At 34.4% G+C, this 19,981-nt stretch overlaps 1 long non-coding RNA gene and 1 pseudogene across 1 annotated transcript in view; one reads left to right on the forward strand and one right to left on the reverse strand.

The window, feature by feature from the left end:
* The window catches only part of LOC117076812, a 36,044-nt gene extending 23,320 nt beyond the window's left edge, over positions 1-12,724 (forward strand). The window contains exon 3 of the long non-coding RNA XR_004434480.1: positions 12,610-12,724. This is a non-coding gene — a long non-coding RNA (uncharacterized LOC117076812). The remainder of the gene's footprint in view (positions 1-12,609) is intronic.
* Positions 12,725-17,405: 4,681 nt separating this feature from the next.
* Positions 17,406-17,923, reverse strand: LOC117076816 (annotated as a pseudogene).
* Between the last annotated feature and the right edge of the window lie 2,058 nt (positions 17,924-19,981).

Raw genomic sequence — 19,981 nt, forward strand, 5'->3', positions numbered from 1 at the left:
TTGGCACTTGTATAGCTTCTTTAATTAGATGTTTATTCTGATCTTTTGCCCAATTTTTAATTGGGTTGTTTGTTTTCTTATTGTTGATTTTTAAAAGTTCTTTGTTTATTTTGAATACAGTTTTTATTTTCAGGTACACAGTTTGCAAATATTTTCTACAAGTCTGTGTCTTGTCGTTTTATTCTCTTAATGATGCCTTTTCCAGTTTAAATATTTTTAATTTCAAAAAAGTCTACTTTACCAATTTTCAATTTCATAGATTATGCTTTCTGTGTTATGTCTCAATAGTCATCACCAAACACAAGGCCACACAGATTTTCTCGTATATATTCTCCTTGATGTTTTGTAGTTTTGCATTTAACTTTTAGGTAAGTGATACATATTAATTTAACTTTTGTGTTAGATATGAGGTTCATTTTTTTCCACATCGACTTCCATTCTTCCCAGCATCATTTATTGAAAATACTATTGTTTCATCTGTATGCATTTTATACTTCAATGGATTTTCTAAAAAGCAATTCAAACCATAAGCAAATTGGAATTAATTTATTTAAAGTTACAAATTTTTATTTAACAAAGTGCATAATACTCATCATGGAAAATGTTAATAGATGATGAAAAGTAGATATTTATATTGCCCCAAAGTGTCAAGGGATTAATATCTGTAATGTAAATGAAATTCTTACAAATTAGAAAGGTCAGCAGCTACAATAGAAAAATTGTCAAAAGTTATATGTAGAATACATAAAAGTAGGATCTCAAACTTTTCAGTGTAATAAGTGAAATAATCATTAAAACAGTCATAAAATATAACTACTAAGTCTGAAAAATAAAAAAGTTAGAGAATGCCAAATGTGTGGGGATATGGTGCGGTAAATATTCCCTGGTACTGCAAGTTGCATCCCATTCTGAAGCAAACTCTGGCAAACTAAGTAAAATTGACTTATGCCTATCCTCATTAGGACTTAACAGTTCTACTCCCAGGTATTATGCAGTGGCAAGTCTAACACAGTCCTGTAAGTGGGCACATGTGAGAATGTTCACGTTCTATTATTTGTAGTTTTTTAACAAGTTAAAAGGCAACCTGCATAACCCTGTAAATGTACTGTTTTCAAGGCTTAGAGCATTATTCAGAGGTTTAAAATAACCATTTAAGTGTTATACTGATTGTACAGAAAGAAAGACATATAGGCTTTAATTAAAACAGCAAGAAAATAATCAGATGCATAACAATATTATTTATGTAAGTTCAATTTTATGCTCAAAATACAACATATATTTTGTGAGAACACATACAAGCCAGAAGATACTTATTAAACTATTAGAGTCTTTGCTTAGGTAGAGAAAGGAAGGACTGAGACTGCGATATGAGAAAAAAATAAAATAAATAACCACAAATAAGAGGTAGGGGAAAGTAGAAAAAATGAGATTCTCCGAGAAGCAATGTATGAGTGTGTGTATGCATATGTGTATGTGCATACAGGTATTTATGGAGTTGCAGAATCTTTTTTGGTGTTAATGCTAAATGTAAGCCTCTTCAGAACTTCAGATCAACTTTATGCTTTGAGATGTTCAACATAAATAAAATTGAGTACTTGAGGGCTGCAAAGACAAATACAATGGGAAAGGAAACCACGTCCTTTTGTTTAGTAGCTCTTTCACTTTACCGTATGGCAACACTGTTTTTTATTAAGCCAAACTCTTTTTACAGAATATTTTCCAAAGCTATATTAGTCCTTAAGATGAAACTTGTTTGCTCAAGGATATATTTGCCCTTTCAAATCTGTATCATTCAATAGCTATACAAGGATTGCCATCATTTTAACGTATCAATCTGCTTTTTATGTTTGGAGGAATATGTTAACATACTTAAAGGTTGCAGTGTAAAAGAGCATAGGTGTCTTAGTTGGATTTGAGTCAACATTTCAGCACCCCAACATTTACTAACTTCATGGAAGAACTAGTAAGACTTAAGCTTTCTCAGTCTGTTTTATTTTCTGTCAAATTCTGTGCAAATAAATGGGAAGACACATTTTAAGGTTGCAAACCACAATAAATGTTAATTCCTGCCCTTTGTCTTCAAATTGAATGGTCTGGTTGCATTCATTTATTTATTTAGAGACGGAGTTTAGTTCTTGTTGCCCAGGCTGGAGTGCCATGGCGCAATTTTGGCTTACCGCAGCCTCCGCCGCTCGGGTTCAAGCAATTCTCCTGTCTCAGTCTCCCAAGTAGCTGGGATTACAGGTGCGTGCCACCATGCCCAGCTAATTTTTTTGTATTTTTTAGTAGAGACAGGGTTTTTCCAAGTTGCTCAGGCTGGTCTTGAACTCCCGACCTTAGGTAATCCGCCTGCCTCAGCCTCCCAAAGTGCTGGGATTGCAGGCATGAGCCACCGTGCCTGGCCTACCATTATTAAAAAAAAAAATAATTAAATAAAGCTGTAGCTAACATTTTGAATATTCCAAGTTATGATGTGGTAAAAATTAAAATTCATTTGAATATCTTAGTGGAAAACAGAAATTACAGTGACTTTCTTAAGGTCAATTATAACTCATCTTTTGAATTTAACATTTTATTTTCTGTGTTAGGTTTAAAGATATCATCTAAGCAAAAATAATTTATAGACTACAGTCTAGTAGACTAATGTTTCATACTTCAACATCTCAATAAATTACATTGGTATCATATGTATAAATATCTTTAATATATTTTTGCTAGTTAGGCACAAGCAGTTTTTATCTAATGAACATATGGAAAAGTGATAAAAATAAATTATCTAATTTTTTACTGTTATTTGTAAGTAAGTTCCCAAAAAACTTGCCGAGAAAATTTATCAGTTTTCAATTTATCAAATGTTAGCATAGACTACATTTATCATTATCATGTTTTTGGTAAAAACTCTTCGTTTATTCAAAAGATCTTTATTAGCAGATAAAAACTCTTCATTTTTATAAGTTTTAGATTTCTAGAAAAATGAAACAACTCATACAGAGTTCCTATATGTCCCTCCCCCTGCAGTTCTCCCCATTATAAACATCCTATGTAATATTTCTTTTAAATAATTTATTTGTAACAAGTTATTTGTTACAAATAATAAATCAGTACTGATATATTAATAACATTAGCTAACATATGTCATTTATTCAGATTGCCTTATTTAATGTTCTTTTTCTATTCCAGGATTTCACTCAGGTTACCATACTGAATTTAGTTGTCATATGTCCTTAGGTGCCTCTTGGCTATGGCAATTTCTCAAACTTTCCTGGTTTTTAATAACTCTGACAGTTTTGAGAGTAGAGGCCAGGTATATTGTAACATGTCCTTCCACTGGAATTTATTTTATGTTTTTCTCATGATTAGACTGGGGTTATTGGTTGGTAGGAGGAAGAGCACAGAGATATTTAATACATTGTCATTTTCATCACATCATCGATGGTATATACTATCAATATGATTTATCACTGTCTACTGTCCATGTTAACCTTGACCAGGCATTTGAAGAAGTGTTTGTCAGGTTTCTTTGCTCTGCAGTGACTCTATGTCGCCTCTCTCTGTACTGTACTTCCTCTGTGGAAGGAAGTTACTACGGATGACACACATGGAGTGGGGAGTCATGCTCACTCTCCATTAGAATGGGATCATTTTTATTTTTAAAACACTTATTAGAAACTTACAACACATCAAGTTTTTACGTGTGTTTCAGAAAAACAATATAAATTAGCATTTAAGGTGAAGTAAACAAGGGCCAAAGAAACAACAGTTCTTTTAAGTATTTTATTTTGTCTTTACTTCAGTTTTTTGGATCACGTCTTCCTATTTCCATTTTCATCAACAACGTTCAGACTGGTCCTTAACCCAAGTTTTCTCAATTTTAGCAATATGCATACTTTGAATATGCTATATAATGGTTTATTGTTGGAGAATGCCCGGCACATCATAGGATGTTTATCAACATCCCTGATGTCTACCTGCTGGATGGCTGCAGCATGCCTCCTGTACTTTGCCCGAGCTGTGACAAATCAAATTTCCTTGAGACATTTCCGTATGGACTAATGAGACATTTGGCAAAATCAACCCACTTGAGAACCACTGCTGTAAACTTTTACCCACCTTCTGAATTAGTGTCTTTTTTTTTAACTTATACATTTAATAAATCTATTCAGATGTCAATAAATATCCCAACGTAAACTTTTCCTATATTATTTATACTCTCCAGCTACTTGTCATATTTGAAGATCTCTCTACGCCCTAGAATGGAGAATTCTGCTCTGTGTCCCGATATCCTGGATGAAACATGTTAAAACTAGCCTTCTGGTCTTTTACAGAACTTTCCCACCTGTTTTATTTTTCCTTTATAAAATACCCCAATTCGCAGGCTAACAAGTTATCATTATACCCCTCTCTCTACCTCCTAATTTCAAAATCACTTATTTTCTTTTTTTTTTTTTTTTTTTTTTTTTTTTGAGACGGAGTCTCGCTCTGTAGCCCAGGCTGGAGTGCAGTGGCCGGATCTCAGCTCACTGCAAGCTCCGCCTCCCGGGTTTACGCCATTCTCCTGCCTCAGCCTCCCAAGTAGCTGGGACTACAGGCGCCCGCCAACTCGCCCGGCTAGTTTTTTGTATTTTTTAGTAGAGACGGGGTTTCGCCGTGTTAGCTAGGTTGGTCTCGATCTCCTGACCTCGCGATCCACCCGTCTCGGCCTCCCAAAGTGCTGGGATTACAGGCTTGAGCCACCGCGCCCGGCCCAAAATCACTTATTTTCATTCATTGAGGGATTTGGCACTTGACTGTCCACCTCAATCTCTGCCTGATCTAATGGAATGCCAATAACACAGTTATGTCTCAACATAAACCAAACATGTAACAATTCCATGGTGTATCTATATTCCATGATGTATATGTACCATATTTTCTTTATCCAACTCACTGCTGATGGGCATTTAAGTTGATTTCATGTGTTTTTTATTGTGAATAGTGCTGCAGTGAACATATGCTTGTATGTGTCTTTTTGGTAGAATGTTTTATTTTCCTTTGGGTATACACCAATAATGAAATTGCTGGGGAGAGACAGTTCCATTTTAAATTATTTGAGAAATCTCCAGACTGGTTTCCACAGTGGCTAAACTACTTTACATTCCTACCATCAGTGTATAAGTGTTTTGTTTTCTCTGCTACCTTGGCAGTACTTGTTTATTTTTATTTTTTTTTTAAATAATATCCATTGTGACTGGTGTGAGATGGTATCACATTGTGGTTTTGATTTACGTTTCCCAAAGGATCAGTGATATTGAACATTTGTAAAATGTTTGTTGGCTGTATGTATTTCTTCTTTTGAAAAGTGTCTATTCATGCCCTTTCCCCATTTTCCAATGGGGTTTTTGCTTTTTGCTGGTTAATTTGTTTAAGTTCCTTATAGATTCAGAATATTAGACCATTGTCAGATTCATAGTTTGCAATCAGTTTTCCTATTCTGTAGGTTGTCTGTTTACTCTGTTGATTGTTTCTTTTACTGTGCAGAAGCCGTTAGTTTAATTAGGTTCCACTTGTTAAGTTTTGCTTTTGGTGCAATTGTTTTTGGGGTTTTTGTCATGAAATCTTTGCCAGGGCCAATGTCCAGAATGGAATTTGCTAGATTTTCTTCAAGGTTTTTTTTTTTATCGTTTAGATTTTAAATTTAAATATTTTATCCATCTTGAGTTGATTTTTACATATGGTGAAAGGTAAGTGTTCAGTTTTCTGCATATGGCTAACCAGTTATCACAGCACTATTTATTGAATAGGCATTCATTTCCCCATTGTTTGCTATTGTTGGCTTTATGGGAGATCAGATGGTTGAAGGTGTGGAGCTTATTTCTGGGTTCTATAACCTGTTCCATTGGTCTATGTTTCTGGTTTTGTACCAGTACCATGCTGTTTTAAGTTATTGTAGCCTTGTAGTGTATTTTGACGTCAAATAGCGTGCTGACTTCAGCTTTGTTCTTTTTGCTCAGGATTGCTTTGGCTATTTAGGCTCTTTTTTGACTCTAAAGAATTTTAGAATTTTTTTCTAATTATTTGAAAAATGTCATTGGTAGTTTGATAGGAGTAGCATTGGATTTATATATTGCTTTGGACAGTATGGCGATTTTAACAACATTGATTCTACCTATCTGAGAGCATGGAATGTTTTTCTATTTTTTTGGTATCATCTCTAATTTCTTTTAGTAGTGTTTTGTAATTCTCATTGTAGAGCTCTTTCACCTCTCTGGTTAGCTGTATTCCTAAGTATTTTTTGTGTGGCTATTGTGAATGAGATTACATTCATGATTTGGCTTTCAGCTTGGATATTATTGATGTATAGAAATGCTACTGATTTTTGTACATTGATTTTGTCCCCTGAAACTTTGCTGAAGTTGTTTATCAGATCTGTGAGCTACTGGGCAGAGACTATGGGGTTTTCTAGTTATAGAATCATATAGTCTGTGAAGCTAGATAGTTTGACTTCTTCTCTTTGTATTCAGATGCCTTTTATTTTATGGAATAGTACGCAGTCATAAGAAAGAACAAGATCATGTCCCTTGCAGCAACAAAGATGAAACTGAAGGTCAATATCCTAAATAGATTAAAACAGGAAAAGAAAATCAAATGTTGCGTGTTCTCTATTATAAGTGGAATATAAACATTGAGTGCACATGGGCACACAGAACAGAATAATAGACACCAGGGCCTACACAATGGTGGGGGGTGAGAGGAGGGTGAGGATTGAAAAAATACCTAGTAGCTATTATGCTGTTTACCTGGGTGACAAAATTATCTGCACATCAAAGCCCCCTTTAACAAACCTGCATGTGTATTCCTGAACTATAAAATAAAAGTTAGAAAGTAAAAATAGAAAATGTAGTAACTGGATTTTTGACCGAGCGGGTGTTTTCTTGTATAACTCCATCTATTTATTCAATCATTCTGTGAAATCTTCTCCCTTTATTTATTTAAACTTATCTCTTCCCACATCCTCATGCTTTAGTTCTTATCTCAAACTCTTTCAATGAACACTTTCAACAACAACATTCCCAATCTTTGTCCCTAGTTTTTACACTCCTTAATTTATTTACTACTATTCTGTCGGAGTAATATTTTAAGTTTGATTGGATTTTTACTAGAGTAAAAGTCTTTTACTGCTTCCCAATGCTTAAGAAGTGAGACCTAATATGGCCATTCAAAAGCTTTTGGAATTTGATTATTGTGTAGCTGTGAGTTCATCTTATACATGTGCTCTCCAACAAATAGAAACCTGGCACTGCAGTTTTATTTATTTATTATTTTCTGAGCTGCTTTCCAACGGTTCTTTGCACTTTAATAATACTGTTTTGTTGCATAAAACTCAACCTTCGGTAAACTATAACTGTATATATTTATTTCTAATATTTGAATTTGTGGGTTGACTTGGCATCTCTACCCTAGGCTTTACCTTTTTAAATCTAGGTCTGCTCTGCCTCTCTCCATCTTCTTTCAACCAATGGGCTAGCCAGAGTCATTCTTCTCATGGAAAGGGTAGAAGCTTATGACAGTGATAAAAATATATGATTTATCTTTTGCCATAAGGTATTGTTTTATCCTGTATTTTGTTAGTTAAATCAAGTTGCATGGTTATGCCCATGGTCACAGATTAGAGAACCACCTGCTGCCAAAGATGAAGCCATAGCAAGCATATACATTAGGGAGGGACGAAGAATCTGGTCAATATTTCCATCTATCCCAGATTCTATGCACTTTTTTACCTCAGTTTCTTTGCACTTGCTGTTTCATTTGCCCCACTAATGTTTCATTGCTACCTTTGCAATCATCATTCAATATGCAGTTAAATAACATCTGTGAAACTACCCTTTTCAAGTAGACAGACTATTTCTCCTCTTACTGTGCTACCATAGATAGCACTTTATACATTCTTCTTTGACAGATGTTTTATTAAATCATTTTAAATATAGAAAACCTTTTATTGTCCATGTACCTGACTCATTCACAGAGAAAACAGGGGATCCTTTAGTTTAGGGGCTAGATAGTCCCTTTGTTGAACCTATGATATATCCATCAAAAACTGCTGCAAGACTAGAAAAATTTAATTCCTTCTGTTTGAATGGATGGATTTCTGGTCAGATATGTGAGATATCAAAATCATTATGGATAAGGAGGTAACAGGAAAAATAGTAAGGAACTATTTTGTATTTTTCCTACTGTAAGACCCAAATTAATCTTATTATTCTGTATGACTTTTAAGGAAAGAAAAGGCCAAATATACAGAGATAGAGAATATACAGAGATGGATAATAAAACATCAGTCATCAGGGGTGGTGAGGAAATGGGGAGAGGAAGGTCAAAAGATACAAAGTAGCAGTCATAAAGAATGATCAAATCTAGAGATCTAATATACCACATGAAGACTATAAGTGATCCGATTTTATTTTATTAGGGATTTATTTTGTTGTTAAATACATAGATTTTAGCTGTTCTTGTCATACACACAAAATAGTAACTGTGTGAGATGATAAATTATTTTAATTTGCTTCGCTATAGTAACTATTTTACTATTTCTATGTATTCTATAACATTGTGTTGTAAACTTCAGATATACACAGTAAAATTTATTTTTTAAGAAAGTGTGCATTAGCGGCTGTAAGCTTGTCTTCAAATTGATAGATCAATGTCTAAGAAGAGGGCACTTTGTACAGATGCAAAAAGAGAGGTTTCGTAATTACGGAAGCTGTCCAGATAGAGATAGGCTGCTGAACAGAAACACATGTTAAAATACAGAGAGAGAGATAATTGCTGAAGCTGACCTTGAAACTACATCCTGAAATTCATTACTTAATAAGATAATTCCAACTCTTCTTACTTATCTCTAAACTTTATTAAGGCTAAGATGGCCAGAAAACAATCACATGCATTTGACATTCAAAATAAAATGCAAAAACAAACAAACAAACTCAGAGAGAAGCTGTGAAACATTATCATATTTAGAAATTTTATTACACATTTGTTAAAACAGAGAACTGGACTTTATTGGTTTCCTTTGGGAAGACGATTTCATCTGTGATACTGGAGATAAGAGATGAAAGTGAGATGTGGTGCAATTACATTTATCAGTGAGATAATCAACCTGGCCTATAACTAAGGTGAATAACTAGTTAGATTAATGGAAAAAAAACACTATTAAATTTGTATGCCATGTGCTTATGTACAGTGGGTTTTATTTTATTATTTTAAGACATAATTTAGTCTCATGCCTCAAAAACTCCACACTCACATGAAAGTGTTTTTTAAAAAAGTAACCAAGCTTCCAAAGCGCCTCATTAGCAGTACTGGCATTAAGGAGTACGTGAAATATTTTAAGATTATTCATTATTTTTACATCATTTTATTCTATTTAATTTTCTGTGAAGGTAACAAAAATTTCTTTCTATTTTCAAGTTTTAGGTAATAAAACAACATTTGCATTAAATAAGAATTTGACTTGAATACTGAATCTGTGCCTACAACTAAATAGATTACAGTTAGGTTGTAAATCTATCAGTAAGTTAAATCAATAAGAACCATGAAGTTACTGGATTTATGATGGCAACTAATTATAATGGTACACAGGTGAATTGTTGCTATAGTATGGTATTATATTTACTTCATTATAGGATGAATATATTACAATTAGTTGTTGATTTCAGCACACTTTCATACATTATTTTCTTTTGTTATAAATGAGACTTATTTTCATCTTCCTCTGTTTCCCAAACCTATATATTATATTCTTAATCTTCAATCTATTGTTCCCTAGACAAATTTTAGAATATAATGAACTATATGTGAAGCCAAGTTTTTTTCAATAATAAAATGCTAAAAATTTGTAACTCATCAAAACTACCAAAAAAACCTCTTATTTTTTAAAGACAAGTAAAGAAATGATACAAATCAGAAGCATCTCATTAAACTTAATTCTGAGGTTAGACATATACTGTAATGGTTACTTTTATAATCATCTTTATGATTCCATCCGCAAAATTGTCTAATTCAATGAGAACTAACAGAACAGTCTAAGATGTTGCGTATTTAAACGTAAATGTGAAACAAAAGAGGCACACTGTCTTAGTATGTTTGGACTATAACAAAGCACCATAAGCTGACTGTCTTATGAACAACAGAAATTTATTTCTCACAGTTCTGGCGGCTAGGAAGTCCAAAGTCAAGGATCCAGCAGATTTGGTGTCTAGGTGAGAGCCTGCTTCTTTGTTCATCACGGTCTGTGTCTTTCCTCACGTGGTAGAAGGGGCAAGGCAGTTCTCTGTGGCCTCATTTATATGGGGACTAATCTCATTCATTAAGTCTCCTCTCATATCACCTAAGCAACTCTCAAAGGCACCACCTCCTAATGTCATCACATTGAGTATTAGGTTTCAAAACATAAATTTTAGGGGACATGAACATTTCGACCATAGAATGTGGGGTGACTAAGACTATCACAGTGATCAATATTCTTGAAGTTTCATCAAACCTCACAGACAATTATTTTCCCACAAAATAAAAGACATTGCTTTAAATAAACCATGCAGTTTTATATATATTACTTCAAATTTATTGTGATTGAATAACTTGAAAGGGAAAATGTCCTTGTAATAGAAAAAAAAAGTTGGCTATTACTTCTTGATACATACGATTTCCATAATGATCTACTCTGGATAGATCATTTTTACTCAACCTTTCTACAACTATACTTGCTATGCAGACTTAGATTTAGTTAGCCAAGACTTTAGAAAGCATATCTTTGTCAAATTATGTGTAGTTCGTTTGAGCAGAGTATATACATCTGATCAACTCATCAAAATCTAAAACAAGGTTTTGTGGTTATTGTTACTTTTGAATTTATGTTGATTAGTTTCCTTTTTACTTTTAATATTCTTACAAATATTTATATTTTAAAAATGTTTGCAACTGCTTTTAAAAAATATTATATATATAATGTATATATATACATATATATAAATCTTGGTATTAATCAACATTCATAAGTGAATTAATAGAATTTCCTAAGACATACTGAAATATAATTTCCTGGTTGGGATGGTGGCTCATGCCTGTAATCCCAGAATTTTGGGAGGCCAAGGCAGGTGGATCACCTGAAGTCAGGAGTTTGAGACCAGCCTGGCCAACATGGTGAAACCGCATTTATATTAAAAATACAAAAATTAGCGGGGCATGGTGGTGCATGCTTGTAATCCCAGCTACTCTGGAGGCTGAGGCAGGAGAATCTCTTGAACATGGGAGGTGGAGGTTGCAGTGAGTTGAGATCACGCCATTCCACTCCAGCCTGGGCAACAAGAGTGAAACTCGGTTAAAAAAAAAAAAAAGCAAACACACACACACAAAACAAAACAAAAATCCAGAAATATAATTTCCCAAGGAAGATATACTAATTTCCCAAGGAAGATACACATATATTCCCAGGGAAACCAGTAATACCTTCATAATAATTTAGAAGCCCATCATTGCAGGAATTCTTAAATTTTACAGAGCTAAGCATTGAGAATATGAGCAGATTTTGAGGTACTGACTCCAGTAAATCAAATAGTTTACAGTATTTCATTAATTAGGAGGTCATCTGATATAGCCCAATGCCTCTAAACAGGCCTGCATTCAAATAACACAGTTAATTATTTGCACTGCTTTTTTTTAATCCTAGGAGTTCTGCCAGCACCTCAATTAGGATCATGATGCCTCTGAGTGTAGTAAGATACGCTGTATCCTAGAATTACTTGCTTCACTTAGTTCACTCTCTGCCTCCATTATGGCCAGTGTGAGGCCAAATTACCAGTTGAAGTAAGACTTAATTCAGACCCATGATGATGGGCTGGATAAATACTTCAAATGCCTGATTATCGCAGAATCATCATCTTATAGGGTTCAGGCACAGGACTCAATGACTCTCCTTTACCATTTTCACCACCCACCAAACTTAGAAGACTTTGTCCAGCCTGAGAGAGGGATCTGGGATGGATGGCTACGTGGTCTTTCTGGCCATCAATATTACATGTTCTGTCTGTAAAAAATGTGTAGATGTATATTTCACAGGCTCAACCGGATGGAGATGACACCACAGAGCACAGCAGAGTCATGTGACAATTAGTGACTGTTATAACGATCACATGTAGTCTTAAGCATTTGCTTATTTAATATTTGAAAAGGTAGTCTAATTTTTTTGCTGGTATTTAGTATGTAAGCTACTTTGTGTTTCATGTATTTATTCATACAGATAAAAAGAGAAACAAACCAGATTATGTAATGACTCTTACAACTTTTGACCGTGTGTTGAGTCAGGCCCTATTCACTGTGTGCAACTAATTCTACCATTACAAGCCAAAAAACCTCTCATGGTGCTATGGTTTGCGTATGGTTTTTCCCCACCAAAACTCATGTAGAAATTTAGTTGCCAATCTAGTGGTGTTGGAAGGTGAGGCCTTTAAGAGGTAATTAGCTTGTTAAGATTGATTGATGTCTTTCTCATGAGACTGGGTTAGTACCCTTGAGGCTTTTGTGGGAGCAGGTTGTTTTAAAGTGAGTCGGCCTCCTTTGCCCCTGTCTCTTTTGCAGGCACTCATTTGCTGCTCTTGCAAGTGCTGCCACCAATGTGATGCCATCTGCCGTATGACACAGCATGTGGTCCTTTCCAGAGGCAACTGCACAATCTTGAATGTACTAGTGTCCAGAACTGTAAGCTAGATAAACTTCTCTTCTTTATAAACTACCCAGTCTCAGGTATTCTGCTATAGCAACAGAAAATGGGCTAAAATACACATTTATGCTTTGAAACCAAATAAGTAGAAAAGTACCATTATAATACATTCTTGGAATAAGGGAACTGGACATTTTGAACAGACCAAAAATTATTATATGGTATTTGAATTGGCAGCTCAAACTTAAACTATTGTTTTTGTTAAAAACAATAGTTGCAATTGTTTAGAAATAATCCTACCTTAGAAAATAATTTAAGTCACATAGTTTTACAGATTAGCACCAAATTTAGACTTTAAATTTTGTGGCAATATGACTATTTAAAATCATCAGGAAATATAATAAATTAGGAGTTTCATACAATTAATTGTGGATTGAAAAGTATATCCAAAGCTTATCTCATTTGTGGAAATACTAAAACTTATTAATCATTAATGGATCTTTTTTATATATTTACAGTTATATAAGCTTTGAAATTATGCAGTATTTTCTTCTTTCATAGTACTTGTGACAGACATCATTGGTTAGATGATCGAAGAGTGAGCTGTTCCCAACACTTTCTTAATTGCCAATCTTGAAATATTAATAAAAGATAATAGATTAAATATATTTCCATCTGAGTTGCACCTAAGATTGGCCATAGCAGGCTAGATAAATTAAGAAGTCTGCTTGAGAGTTTATGGTTATTTTTCTCTCTTATTTATAAAAATAACATTTCTGGAGAAAAAGCCCTGTTTACTTCTGGTCACTGTTTACTGCTGCATCTGAATGTCTTCACTGGTCATGATGGTAGGATCTGAAGTCTACTTGCAACCATCGAATGAAAACTTTGGAAACAAAGACAGAGAAAAACCTGGACTCCTGATGAGGATGTTTTTAATAGCTGAATGAATGCTCAGTAAAGCCTACCTCTGACTTTCTTTTCAAGTGAGAAAAAATACATCTCCTCCCACCTTGTTTAAATCTCTGTCACTTTTATCCACAAACATTGGTAATGCAAACACTGTTCTCAGGAACAATCAAAATTAAAACTCTCTCTGTAAGCATTTGGCTATTTGCTGAAACAGAATCATGATTTTCACTGATTTCTAAGAAATGTAACTAGTTTGATTCCCATGAATCAATGTCTTCCTTGGGGATTTCAGTTTCATCGCAAATTTTCATATATATATATATATAATGTATGTAATATATAAGTAATGGTCATTATTATATAGATAATAGCAAGTTAGTATTAAAATATCAATATAAATTATATTCATTGAAAATACGATTTCTTTTTCTTACTAGTTTTATGAATAAAATAGATATGTATTTCTCTTCTAGAGAAATTGATCAACATGAATATAAGCACTACTTTTTAGTTGCCCTGGCATAATATGTAATTGCATTGGTTATATTAAAATAGTGAGTCCATCCACAAATACTTGATTTAGAGCTTATTGATCTAGTGCTTCTTCAAATATCATTATTTTCTTTGCCTATAGTGATGTACAAATTGTGTCTTTTTAAAAAGAATAATATTGTTTATGATACAGAAAACAGCCTCCTTTATTTCTGCCACTTGTCTGGATTAGGCTGGCTTTATAGTAAAGCAAAGGATAAACTGGAAAAATCTGGGTTCTTAGTTTGAGCTCCCAAAACATTTTCACTTAAAAATTTTAAAAGTGTTTTGTATTTGTTTAGGACACATTGTTTTCTAAAGGCTTTTACATATATTACCACATTGAGTGTAAGAAGAATTTCATGTTTGTTTGAAATATTAACTTTATTTTTCAGGTTAGGAAATTAGAATTCAGAGATGCCAAAAAATTGCTGAAGCTCATCTAATTAATAAATGACAGACCTAGACTTGAATTTAGAACTTTTGATTCCTAAGCTCTTTTGATCATTTCCAAAGCAAAAATGGTTTTATGAATAAATTATCTCTAGTGTTTCAAGATTTTCTTTTTGTTTTTGACTCTCAGCATTTTTACCATATTGGTTTGTGGATCTCCTTATGTTTACCCTGTTTGAAGTTTTTCAAACTTCCTATATGTGAACATAATGGTTTTTCACTAAATTTGGGGATTTCTCAGCCATTATTCTTTCAAGATTATTTTTGCTACTCTTTTCCTCATTCTGGTGGTCCCATTATGAGTTTGTTGTTGTGCTTAATTGTGTCCCACATTACTCTGAGGCTCTCGTTTCTTTCTTGGGTTGCCAAATCTCTATTACTCTATCTCTAAATTTGCTTATTTTTTTTCTTCTGTAAATTCAAATTTACTGAATAGCCCCCCCAATACATTTTTAATTTTCATTGTTATAACTTTTGGTAGTCTTCTATAATTCTTAACTCTTGATTGGTAGTCTTTATTGGATGCCACATTGTGGCATCCATATCTTTCTTTTCATATCTTTCTTTTCTTCATTAATCATGGTTTCCTGAACATGTTTATAATGGCTACTTTTTAGTTCTCTGAACATGTTTATAATGGCTACTTTATAGTCTTTTCCTGATAAAATTGACATCTGGTCTTTTTCACAGGCAGTTTTGTTGGCTGCATTTTTTTTTTTTTTTTTTGCGGTGTACCGGTCTTTACATGTCTTAGAATTTTTTGTTGGGAGTTGGACATTTTAGATAGTACATTACAGCAACTCTGGGTACTGGTATCCCCCTCCTCCTCTGGGTTATTGATTTGCTTATCTATTTGTTTAGTGACTGAATGGATTATTTTAGTGAAATTCATCCTAACTTCTCCACCTTCCACTCCGGTGTTCAGCTTCTGCCATTGTTTCTCAGGAAGATACACACAGGAACGACAGTGGCATTGGCAGGACTGAATTTTTCTCTGAACATACCAAGCCATTAAAGTCCACTAATTGCTGGCTGATTGCCACATTGCTTTTGACAGTGTTCTTGGGCATAAATTGCTCTGCACACTAATTCATTTAATTCTGGTTCCTTTGAAGAAATAGTTTCTGAAGTCAGTGTTTGATTTTTTGGTCTGACTCAAGAAGGACTCCTCTCAGATGTCATTACCTGGCTCTCTCCTACAACTTGCCTATCTACAGTTTAGCCTGTATTTTGAATCTCCTGAAAGTTGCCTTTTACCACAACTCCACAACCCTCTCTTTTTGTTGTTGTTTGTTTTTAGAAACAGGGTCTCACTCTTTTTCCCAGGTTGGTGTGCAGTGGTGCAATTATGGAAATTGATTTGAAATGTTGGGTTCAAGGAATCCTCCAATCTTAGCCTTCTGAAGTGGTGGGATTACAGGTGTGAGTCACCATGCCTGGCCTCCACTGTTCTTGAGAGTGCCTTTAGGCTTGAACTTCTCCATTCTCTGTTGCAAATACAGTCACTTTTTTTTTTTTTTTTTAATTTTCCTGGGAAGGAGCTTAAGAGCAGTCTGTTTTGTGTTCTGTCTCTCCCTACAGATAAAAATCTCTAAGTTATAGCTCTGGAACTGGGGAACAATGGCAAGCTTCTCTCTGAGTGACACAGCTGCTCTAGGAGCTTAGCAATGGGATTGGAAGGAACAAGAGCCCAGTTTCCCTTGTCTTGCCTCTCTGGCATGAAACAAGCAAGCCATGAGCCCAACACAGGTGGATATGGCCCCAGGATTTTCACCATACCACACACAAATAAATGAGACCCTCTGTTCTACACAAGTGTTCCACTTCACAATCCCACTTGCCTAGGACTTAGTCTCAGCAACAGATAGCTGGGGGCAGGATAAGGAATCCTGGCATCCAGCTCCTCCCAGTAAGAAAGCCCTCTATCTGGGCACTGGGAATAGAGGAAACCTGTGTTCTTGGTTGCAACAGTCTAAAGTGGGGTCTGGCTTATGGAGTTGGGAGAGGTGGGAGAGTGGATGCTCTTGGTTCAAATACCACAAACTCCTGCCTTCCTTTAAAATTTTCATGGACATTATTAAATAGATATTGTTTCATTTGCTGACTGCCCCAAGACCATTTCCAGTTGCTTTAAGTAGTTGTAATGTTGTTGTTGTTGTAAGTTTCTTCACTTTCATTAGGGAGCAGATCAAACAACAGAACTCCTCACACTATTAAGCAAGAAGCTGGTTCCTTCTTTCTGTTTATTTGTATACAGGGCTAAAGTGAAATGAGAAATAATAATTTGATTAGAGGTTAAAATAAAATCCCTCTAATGAACTAGAGTTTTGCATATATTTGTGGTGTGAATGATGTAATTTGTTAACTTAGATATACTTTTATGCTCTCAGTGCAAGTGAAAATACATGAAAATATAAATAGAGCTGGAATATCCGATTATAAATATAAGTATGCAAATTTCAACCTATTTGTGGAAATCGAAATATCCTGTAATATTTTTGACAAATAATGACTAAGGTAGAATAAATCAATTTAAAATAAAAATTTATCTTAAATGATAATAGATACGTAAAACAAGTGCATTATGTATAAATTAGATTTTTTTCTCTAAGCTTCTGCCAACTTTTATCTTTAACTGTGATACCTATAATACTGAAGTACAATCACCAGAATAAATTATTTAAAGTCAGATTAAGAACTTGGGGGGGGGGATGTGTGTGTGTGTATATATATAAAATATATATAAAATGTATATATAAAATACATATATATATATTCATGAGTCTATTTGGGGCAAACCCGGGCGAGGGCCCTGCACCTAGAAGAAGATGTTGGGCCTCTTGGCGGTGAAGGGTGGCTTGTGCTGACGGCGCAGGACCCGGTGGGGCCGCAGGAACTTGATCTTGGAGTCTTGGAACTGCTTGACGGCCGGCCAGTGGTACTTGCTGGCTGCGATCTCCTCCACCTTCATGATTTGGATAGAGTGGGCCTGGGTGCCATGTCTCGGTAGCACTGGGTGACAGCACCCGCGGTGGTCAGGTCCCGATATTCCCGGTCCATGTTGTGGGTGCCGCTCCAGGAGTCATAGCGCAGCCAGATGCCGAAGTTCTTCACCCTCAGGAAGGACTTCTCAAACACCTGCCCACAGTAGACAATCTCCCCTGAAGACTTCTTCATCTTCTTTAACTGAGATACCAAGTACCAGAAGGGGGACTTGGCAATCACATGATGAAGCGCAAAGATTCGCATGCGGTAGAGGGTCGGTGTGTGGCATTTGGGGGCAGGCGGGCAGCGACCCACCACCTCGTACTCTCGTAGTGTGCCTGAGGCCTTCATGGTGTTCTCTCCGCGCTCGCCACCGCCCGCAAAAGGGAAAAATGTATTTTTACATAGATGTTAAATCTATTCTGTTAAATGTCAAGAGTGTCCTCTTTTGAATAAAAAAAAAATCAAAAACTGAGTAATTTCTAAAAAAAATTCAAGAGAACAATAAGATCTGATTTTCTTACAATTTTCTAGTTATAAATTTATTCTAATCAGTGTCTTAGCCATATTTTATTTTTTAAATTTTATTATTATTATTATTATTATTATTTTGAGACAGAGTCTCGCACTGCCGCCCAGGTGGGAGTGCGGTGGCGCAATCTCGGTTCTTTGCAACCTCCGCCAGGTTCAGGAGATTCTTGTGCCTCGGCCTACCGGGTAGCTGGGACTATAGGCATGTGCCACCACGCCCAGCTAATTTTTGTGTTTTCAGTAGAGACGAGGTTTCACCATGTTGACCAGGCTTGTCTCCAACTCCTGATCTCAAGTGATCTGCCTGCCTCCGCCTCCCGAAGTGCTGGGATTATAGGCATGAGCCACCGTGCCCGGCCAGCCATATTTAGACAGCTAACATAAACATGTAATACACAATTCTACTAGTAAAGTGAAAAAGTAATTTTTCTATTCTAGTTAATTTTCATTTGAAAACCAAATGACTACTGCACAAGAAATTCGTATTCAAAATAAATTAACATATAGATTTTGCAATTTATAAGGCATCTTATTTATATAATCTCATTTAAGTTTACCACTAATTACCTAAGTGACATTATTATGAAATTTAAAAAAAAATTAGCTCCCCACGAGGTGCTTACTATTCATTCATACAACTAACATATAACTGAGCAAGTTTTTCTCAAAAAAGTAGAAGGCTAGGATTCTAGAAAAATAATTAAAATACTACATTATTTTAAATATTTAAATAATTAAATAATTAATTATTTAAATATCAAAATATATTATTTTAATTAATAATTAAAGTGATTAATTAAAACATTTCCCCCTTAAAAGGAGCTATTAGCATATAGCTAATACATATTGCTATTAGCAAACTGGAAGGGATAGATATATATGAAAAATGTTTTATATACACATGTACAACTATCAAATAATTTTATTTTAAATGTGTGTGTGTGTGTGTACACACATGCAAGTACCAAATAGTTTTCCAATTTACATTCTATCTTCTAAACAATGAACCAACATGTTGCTTTATTGCTTTATTGCTAAGAAATGGAAAAGAATGCATGACAGTTAAGATAAAAATACAAACTACACAGAATTTAAACAGATATTTTCCCACTTTAGTCCTAAACAATTGTCAATACACAGTCAACAGTAAGTCAGCATGAACCAAATGTGTTTGACAGCTAATAACAGATTTTATTTTCAACTTCTCTAATATTAAAACCTAATTTTTCATTCAAAATCAATAAACACATTAAAAATATTTCATTTTGAAACCCAATAGAAGTATAATGTCAGTCATACTTGGTGAGACTGTATTAAATTAGCAGTTTTTTTAAACTTGATAAAATCATTTTCCATAGTTACAACTTTTAAGAGAAGAAAGGCTATAGTAGATCATTTTGAATCTAAGAGAGCAGAATGAGTTTAAGTCAATGTCTAATGGTCTATGGTAGGTATGTAAAAAATAAAATACATAAATTGAAAACTATATAATTCACTGTATAAGTACTTATGGAGTATCTATTATGTGTCACATACTAGTCTAAAATGCATTTATTTATTAATTACTCTCATTTTCATATACTTTGGAAATTTTATGAATTCTGTGTTATAGTTTGGTCTAATGAGATCTTTGAGTTCAACCAATATTTGACGTCTAATCCTATATTCCTCCTTTGCTACATCAACTTCTGCGTTAATGATAACACTGTCATCCTGAGGTCTAATATAGGCTGAATTCTGGAAGAAAATACTGCATTAAACAATGGAGAGAGTCCTTTCCTCTTTAGCTTCAGGAAAGATAAATTTCTAACATTTAAATATGAAAAACTGTTTCCATAAGCTGGACATTGCTATAATAGTAACTTTAAAATAAACACC

Source organism: Trachypithecus francoisi, unplaced genomic scaffold (assembly GCF_009764315.1).
Source record: "Trachypithecus francoisi isolate TF-2019V2 unplaced genomic scaffold, Tfra_2.0 Lachesis_group0, whole genome shotgun sequence".
Taxonomy (NCBI): Eukaryota; Metazoa; Chordata; class Mammalia; order Primates; family Cercopithecidae; genus Trachypithecus; species Trachypithecus francoisi.